We start from the raw sequence: 8,889 nt of genomic DNA on the forward strand, positions 1-8,889 counted from the left end.
GCCACATTTTTTAAAGTTAAACTTCTTCTAACGGCACTTCTTCTTCTAACGCCAGTTCTAGGGGAGCTGGGATGATGTCATTCCTCAGTACAGCACCACAACCCTCCTGCCTGTAGCTCCTTCTCTCAGGGGTTAATTGGCCCCTTGAAGCCTCTTAGGGCTTGGATAATCCTTCTACCACCCACTCTGGGCTCACCTACGCTCCTCCCTGAGATTTCGGCTGCTCCCGGCCCCGCCCCTTCCTCACTCCATCTGCTCTGACCACCTCAGCCAGGTCACTCCCACAGCTGCCAGGCGTGAGACGGAAGACATGGGCCTGGAGTCCGCAAGAGCCAAATGTTAGCTACTCAGGAATTTTGCAAAGCAGGAGCTTAAGAACTGCTGTGGTGGAAGTATTTACATCGAGGAAACTGGCAAGCACCACCAATCAGGGCCTGTTTTCCCCTTGAAGAGCCGGTTTGCTAGGACCTCGCAGCCTGGAGCCCTGACTCCCACAGGGCAATTGTTTGAAAAGGCCTAGAATTCCCGGAGTGTGTGTGTGTGCATGTGTACATATGTGCATGTGTGTGTTTGCTCTTGGGGGTGTCTCTGCATGGGTTGTTAGGAGTATGCATAGGTATGGGCATGTGTGTGCTCCTCTGTGTGTTTCAGCACAGGGGCCAACAGAGTCAGTTCTCTGATAACCAAAACTACCACATAGACAGAGCTTCCCCTTGTAGGGAAAAGGACCCCCCCACCCACCCCACCCCAGAGGTCTAGCAAGGGGCTGGACACCATGACTACACAGACTCCCCCTGCCTGACCCCACAATATTGCATAATAAAGGTCTGGGCTTCTGAGCACAAAATCCATCAGCAGCTCCCAGATTCCTGTAGCTGCTCCAGTAGCCACTTGCTAGCTCTGTTAAAAAACTGTGTTTTGATTCATTTGGTTGTTATTTGTTGCTTTAATTCTCACAGAAAATAAAGCTTGCTCTTCCTAAAAAGGCTTAAGTAGGAAGTTAGTTAAGGTTAGGGTTGGCTAGTTAGTTTATGCAAAAATTATTTTTCATGCAAAATTATGTCCATACCAAATCAGAGCAGACCAGTGAGAAGGGAGAGCTGGAGGGGCCTGGTTACTACAGCAACTGCGCCCTGGTGAGGAAACAGACTGCACTGTAGGTGTGAAACCCGCGGTGGCTCAGTTCCCAGGGCTCAGCCTGGCCAGGCACTCCTGGAAGAAGGCGGCAACTTGCTCTTTCAGTCAACAGAGGCCATCAGACCTGGGGCATCTGAAAAGGGAGGGCTGAGAGCTTGGGAGCACTGCCATTCCCCCTGTGGCCATGCATAGGAGGTGCTCAGTGAATGTTTTATTATTCTTTTATTAGGGGTCCTTTCTTTCTTCTCTTTCTTTCTTTTTCTTCCTTCCTTCCCTCCTTCCTTCCTTCCTTCCTTCCTTCCTTCCTTCCTTCCTTCCTTCCTTCCTTTCTTTCTTTTCTTTTTTTCTGGATAAAAACTGGAGATGTCTGCACAGCTTGGATCCCCTGGATGCAGATTAGACCCAGGATGGAAGATAATAATTCAGGACCCTCTTCCCATCTCCCTGAAGGTCTGAGAAGGAAAGCCTTTGTTGCCCTTAAAAAGCCAGGGAAGGCCTCTACCTGCAGTGTGACCAACAGGCCAGGACCTACTTACTCTCTAGTCCTCACTGGGCCCTCCTTCTGGGAAGCTCTCAAAGAAGCGGGTTGTAAACTTTCTGAAAAAAGCGTGGGGCCTCTGCTGGTGGGCCCAGCTCTCCTGGCACAGCAGTTAACTCAGCAGCGCCTGGAGGAACAGGGCTCTGCCTATTCCTCGACCACCTCGGGCATAAAGGACACATTCAACTGACAGGCCCCATTGATGGGCGGAGCATCCAGGAACCACAAACTAGAGGCTCAGCCTCCTGCTGCCTGGGTGGCTGCCCTCTGGTGGAATTCTAGGGGTTCCCCCAGGGATGACTCAGGAGGGAGTGGGGGGAGGTAAGTAGCAAGGCATTTAACCCAAGCTCTATGGTTATCTGCTTTGCATAATAGTTGTGTTTGTACAAAAGAATTTGTTTAAAGAAAGGTTTCAGCTACTTTAACAAGTTGGAGAAGTTGACATGATATTGTGTATTAAAAAAAACCCTAAAGATTCCACAGAAAAACTACTAGGAATGATAAATGAATTCAGTAAAGTAGCAAGATACAAAATAAATATTCAGAAATAAGTTACAATTTTATACACCAATAATGAAATATCAGAAAGAGAAACTAAGAAGGCAATCTCACTTATAATTGCATAAAAAAATACGTAGGAATAAATTTAACCAATGATATAAAAGACCTGTACTGGGAAAATTATAAGAAACTGAGGAAGATACAAATAAGTGGATGTATATAACCATGTTCATGGACAGGGAGAATTAACATCATTAAAGTGTCCATTCTACCCAAAGCAATCTATAGATTCAAGGCAATTCCTATAAAATACCAATGGCCTATTTCACAGATCTAGAACAAATGTTCCCAGAATTTATATGAAACTACAGAAGACCCCAAATAGGCACAGCAATCTTGAGAAAGAAGAAAAAAGTTGGAAGAATCATGCTACCTGATATCAAACTATACTATTGTACAAGGCCACAGTAATCAAAACAGCATGATTCTGGCATAAAAACAGACATATAGATCAATGGAACTGAATAGAAAGCCCAGAAAGTAACTCACATCTTTATTTGTGTTTTGTTTTATAATCCTCACCTGAGGATATTTGTCTCAGGTCATTGGTTTTTAGAGAGAGTAAAAGAGAGAGGGAAAGTCAGAGAGAGATATCAATGTGAGAGAAACACATCGATTGGTTGCCTTCTAGACCATGGCCCAGTGTGGGAAGGAGTTTGCAACTGAGGTATGTGCTCTTGATAGAAATTGAACCTGGGACCCTTTGGTCCACAGTCCAATGCTCTATCAACTAAGCAAAACTGGCTAGGGTTAAATCCACATCTTTGTGGTCAATTAATATTTGACAAAGGAGGCAACCACACAAAATGGGTGAAGATAGTTCTTCAAAGGTGGTGTTGGGAAATTGGACAGATACCTGCAAAAAAATTAAACTAGACCATCTTCTTACACCATACACAAGAATAAACTCAAAATGGATTAAAGGTTTTAATGTTAGACTTGAAACCATAAAAATCCTAGAAGAAAGCATAGGCAGTAAAATCTCGGACATTTCTCATAGCAATATTTTTTCTGATATATTTCCTCAGGCAAGAAAAAAAAAATATATATATATATATGGTACTACATCAAACTAAAGATGTAGTTTCCTTTGTAAAGCAAAGAAAACCATCAACAAAATGAAAAGACAACCCACCAAATGGGAGACCGTATTCACTGATTCATCTGATAAGGGGTTCATATCCAAAATATATAAAGAAACCATTCAACTCAACAGAAACAAACCCCAAATAATCCAATTAAAAATGGGCAAAACCCTGAGTAGACATTTCTCCAAAGAGGACATACAGGTGGCCAATAGACATATGAAAAGATGCTCAACGTCACTAATCATCAGAAAAATGCAATTAAAACCACAATGAGATATCACCTCACACCTGTAGATGGCTATCATCAGTAAGTCAACAAACAACAAGTGTTGGCAAGGATATGCAGGAAAGGGAACTCTCATGCATTACTAGTGGGGCTGCAAATTGGTGCAGGCACTACAGAAAACAGTTTCAAGTTTCCTCAGAAAATTAAAAATGGAACTGCCTTATGACCCAGTGCTTATACTTCTGGAAATATATCCAAAGAAAGCTGAAGCACTAAGTTGGAAGAATATAGGTGCCCTTATGTTCATTGAAGCATTATTTATGAAAACCAAAACATGAAAGCAGCCCAAGTGGCCATCGGTAGATAGTAGATGAGTGAATCAAAAAGCTGTGATACGGTTACACAATGGAATATTACATGCCTGTAAAAAAGAAGGAACTCTTTCCTTTGCAATAGCATAGATCAGTGTTTCCCAACCTTCTCTCATGATGAGAATCACCTGGTGGAGTTGTTAAAACACAGATTCCTGAATCCCAACTAAGAAGTGCTAAACTAGAATTTTTGGGAACATATAGGTAAAATTGTATACTTAACTAGTGCTCTAAGACAGATTTTATATACAGAGCACTAAGTTAGGTATGCAATTTTACCTATATGTTCTCAAAAATTCTAGTTTAGCACTTCTTAGTTGGGATTCAGGAATCTGTGTTTTAACAACTCCACCAGGTGATTCTCATCATGAGAGAAGGTTGGGAAACACTGGCATAGATAGACCTGGAGAGTATCATGCTAAGTGAAATAGGCCAGTCAGAGAAAGACAAGTACCATATGATTTCACTTATATGTGGGATCTAATGAAGAAAATATACTAACAAACAAAATAGAAACAGACTCATAGAGAACAGACTTATAGCTGTAGGAGGAAAGGGTGGGTTTCAGGACTGGGTGGAAAAGGTGGAGGGATTAAGTAAAAAACAAACAAACAAAAAGCACAACAACACAAAAAATCTCACAGACACAGGCAACAATATATGGTAATTACCAGAGGGAAAGGTGGGAGGGGGGAGACATAAGGAGGGATAAATGGTGATACAAGGAGGCTTGACTTGGGGTGGTATATTATAGAATTGTACGCTTGAAACCTGTATAATATTATTAGCCAATGTCACCCCAAATAAATTCAATAAAATAAAAAAATTTAATGCAAATCATTATTCTAGGAGCAGCAAGTTTCATTAGATGGCTGGTTAATCACCCTTAGGGGATTCCACATGGGGGTATATGTATTTTGCAAAAAAATCTTTGGGAGATTCTGAGTTTCCCTGAGACCCAGTAACTAGTGGGTTGGAGACTGAACGGGGCAGGTCCCACTGATGAGGCAGATCACGTCTTTACTCTGTTCCTACACTATCCTCCTCTGATTGGACGTGGGCCCGGAGGCCTGTCTGCCAACCCGGGTGTCCATATGGGCTGTGGTCCTGGGGGCCTGGGCCTGGCTTCCTATGGTTATAGCCTCAGTGTATCCTGTTGGAAGAAGTGGTTGGACTACCCCTGACCCCAGCCTCCCTGTCCCTCAGAGGCTGAAGGAGAGAAAAAAGCCATCACACTGGGAAGATAGAGTTTCCCAGAATAGCCAGAGCCATGGAGATTCCTCCGACAGATAAGACAAGGGAAGGGAGGCCTCTGGAGAGGGTGGCCCGGGTCCTGGGACTCCACAGCCTCCCCATTCACCCTCTGGGTGCTTTGGGAGTTTGGAGGTAATGGAAGGGGATCCCTGAGAGAAAAGGGGTAAAGTGGATACTGCCCTGAAGAAGGCTGTGCGTAAGGTTGGTCCCAGGCCTGGACTTGGGATGCTGAGGGGTGGGGGCTGGTGGGAGACTATAATTAGACAGGAGGCCATGATCCCAGGACTGGCCTCCCCTTCCAGGGTCTGCAGGTTATGTGCCCACTCCCCACTCTGAGGCACGTTCTCCCAGCTCCTTCCACCTGGCTGTCCCCAGGCTTCCCCCGCCCCCCCCCCCCCCCCCCCCCCCCCCCCCCGTCCTCACTGCAGACCCAGCTGGCCTGGCACAGGGGTTCCTTCCCTGTTCTTCTCTCCCTATTCCTGCACAGCTCTGCACCTGCTCAGGCGAGCCTGTGCCAGAAGCCTGGGTCCTCTAGGGGGCAGCGGAGAGAGCACAGGCTGAGCAGCCCAAGAGCCCTGTTCTAGATGCATTTCCATACCTTGGGACTACCCATTGCCCTCTCTGGGCCTCCATTTCTACATTTGTCCTTCGGGGGATATGACTCACAGGCCCACCCTGGCAGACACACAGCTCTGGCTGGGCCGCTGCAGAGAAACTAAGGAGGAGGTAGAGAGGTGGGTGTTTAGGCTGCTGGGAAGGGAAGGCGTGTAGAGGTGTAGGAGGCTAAGCGGTGGGGTGGCTCCAGCAGGTGTGTCTGCTGAGGGCAATGGGGTGCCACATTCAAGCTGAGCACAGAGGCGTTTACAATTTTCCAAGTCTAGTCGAATAAGGCTGTCTCCCGGCATAGACACAGCTGATCCTCACAGCCAATTGGTCTGGAGGCTCGGTACCCTGCCCCCCAACCTCCCTCCCCCCGACCCCCTCCTGTCTCTCCCCACCTAGGACAGCAGACAGCATCTGCAGACAAGCCAGGAAAGCATGGAGCACAGTAGCCAGGCACCCAGCTCTGGGCCATGGAGCCTAAGAGCCAGAGGGCGTTGTGTGCCTGGAGCAGCCCTGGGGCCTCTGTGCCCACAAATCGCCTTTCCCTCTGCCCCCACCTGTTCAGGTTTTCTCAGCGCCATCTGGTTTCAGGACGAATAGATTTGGGATTTCCCTTTGTAAAGAAATTCAACCCCAGTGCATCTGGGCCAGGAAATCCCTAGGTCGCCCAGATGACCAGAACCCCATACCCCCACCCCTTCCCGGGGGACGGCTGGAGTTTGGGCTTAGGGGACCAGGTGGCCCGACCCAGGACGGCTGGAAAGTCACGGAGGCTGGCGGGGCCTGCACCCAGCTCCGGCCTCCGCCAAGCTGCACTGGGAGGGGTTTGTTTGAATTTTTTTTTAATTATCATTTTTACTTTTTTTTTTTTCCCCTCCTCATGAAAAAGTTTTAATATACACAGTAAATTAAGCCCAGAAAAAAAAAGGGGGGGAGAAGGGGGGCACATTTCATCTTTAATCTATTTACTTCTGAATATTTAACATACAATTCTGGCACCAATCACCAAATTTAACTGGAAAATTACTCACTAATCTGTTTGCTTATTTGGAATAATTGGGTCGGCTGCCAGCACGAGGGTTCCCCCCTGTTTAATATCTCAGTTAGTAGTCCAATTTCAGCTCGGCGGCATAATTACTCTGACAGAGCTGTAGCCACGGGGCCTGTGAGTGGGGCTGCTTTTAAACCGTAAATTATGAAGGATTAGCATTTATGAATTTTAAATCAGGGCTGGGGTAGGAGACACTAAAGCTGCTTAACACCAGGGAACAGCAGCCTCCACTCAGCGGCGGAAGCCGTAACCCTTCCGCTCCCAGGACGGGTGCGGGACGCGGGAACGGGGGACCCGGGGAGCGGTGGCCCAGTAGGTACGGGGCTGCAGAGGACAAGGGGGTAGGGAAGGGGAAGCGGAAGCCATGACGGAGCTCCCGGGGGTTAGAAAACCTGGGGTAGAGTGGTGTGAAGGACTTCAGCCTCCCCCCTGGTCAGTGGGGTGCAGCCTCCCTCTGGTTAGCCACAGTTCAATTCCCCGTTGCCCCCGAGGAAGCTGGGAGCCATGGCTTAGGAACTGAGGTCAGTCTTTGCAGCCCCTGCCTCCACCCAGGCCGGCACCCTCACACAGGAAGGAAGGCCGCTACCTCCCTTAAGAGTCCTCATCTGGCCAAAACCGGTTTGGCTCAGTGGATAGAGCGCCGGTCTGTGGACTGTAAGGTCCCAGGTTCGATTCCCGTCAAGGGCATGTACCTTGGTTGCGGGCACATCCCTAGTAGGGGGTGTGCAGGAGGCAGCTGGTGGATGTTTCTCTCTCATCTATGTTTCTAGCTCTCTATCCCTCTCCCTTCCTCTCTGTAAAAAATCAATAAAATATATATTTTTAAAAAGAGTCCTCATCTGGGCTTGAGCGGGTCTGGCCAGCACCCTGGCTCTCAGTGTGACTGCCTGGGGTGCCCAGGTCCAGTGAGTGCAGAACGGCCATCAGCGCTCCCCCCAGTATTTCATTCTGAGTTCTCACCTTCCTTCCCACCATCCCTCCATCCCTACCTGCCCCTTTCTGGTGCAAGATCACTCTAAACCTGGGTTTGAAACGATGCTCCTTATGAGGTAAGTGACTATGGACAAGTTGCTTAACTTCTCTGAGTCTTCATCTTACTCATCAGTTAAATAAAGAATTTCGACCGCGTGGGCTGCCCGGGGAGATGCTTGTCACATACCGCGGTTGCAGTGCCTGGCACATGGCAGGTGCTTTTATTGGGTCAGTTTCAAGCTCTTTGAGGTCTTCCCAAACCTGAGTCACCGCCCTGTGTCCGCTGCCCTCTCCCCTGGCCTCATTCTTCACAATAAAAACCTCAGCCTCTAGCCACTCAGCCTGTGCTTTCAGTGGGTACCAAGTTCGGGCCTTAGGCTCCAGCTGGACTCCAGGCGCCAGTGGCCACTAGTTGGCTGGGTTTGAACCCCCCTCCCTCCCCATCATTCACCAGCAGGGTGACCTTGAGCAAGTCATTTAGCCTCTCTATGCCTCGGTTTCCTAACCTGCAATAATAACAATAGTATCGCATCATTGTGCTGTTAAGAAGATTGAGTTAATGAATGTGCAGCTTTTGGGATTACAGATGGCACACGGTAAGCACTAGCTGTGATGGTCAGTATTATTTATTATCCATATGAGGAAAATGACTGTGGCCTTCTCTGTAGGACCTGCCTGTTCTGAGGCTACAGGTCGACTTTCTTGGGCCAGGTTGTCTACAAAAATAGAAGGAAAAGAGGCAGGATCTAGTGGGCAGGACAAGACCGCCTAGAACCTCCCTGAGGACCAGTATGGACCATATCATTCTGTTTGGGATCAAGCAGACCGCTCCCTCTCTCATCTGCAGGCTACAGGCCCTCCCCACGACCTGAAGCTCTGGAAGGGGTTCCTGAGGCGCTTGAGGGGCAGATCCCTGGGGCCAGGCCAGCTGTGCAGGCAGAGGCTGGAAGAGCAGGAGAGAGAGCACAGCGAGGCCTCCAGGACTGACCCCCTGCCCACTGGCCCACCACTCCTCAGCGGCATGTCTGATAGACCATCAGGCACGGAGTGACAAGCTGCCGGTGCCCAACGGGAGTCCTCCGGCAGTT

The sequence above is a fragment of the Pipistrellus hanaki genome (genome assembly GCF_964339955.1).
Source record: "Pipistrellus hanaki genome assembly, chromosome: 9".
Taxonomy (NCBI): domain Eukaryota; kingdom Metazoa; phylum Chordata; class Mammalia; order Chiroptera; family Vespertilionidae; genus Pipistrellus; species Pipistrellus hanaki.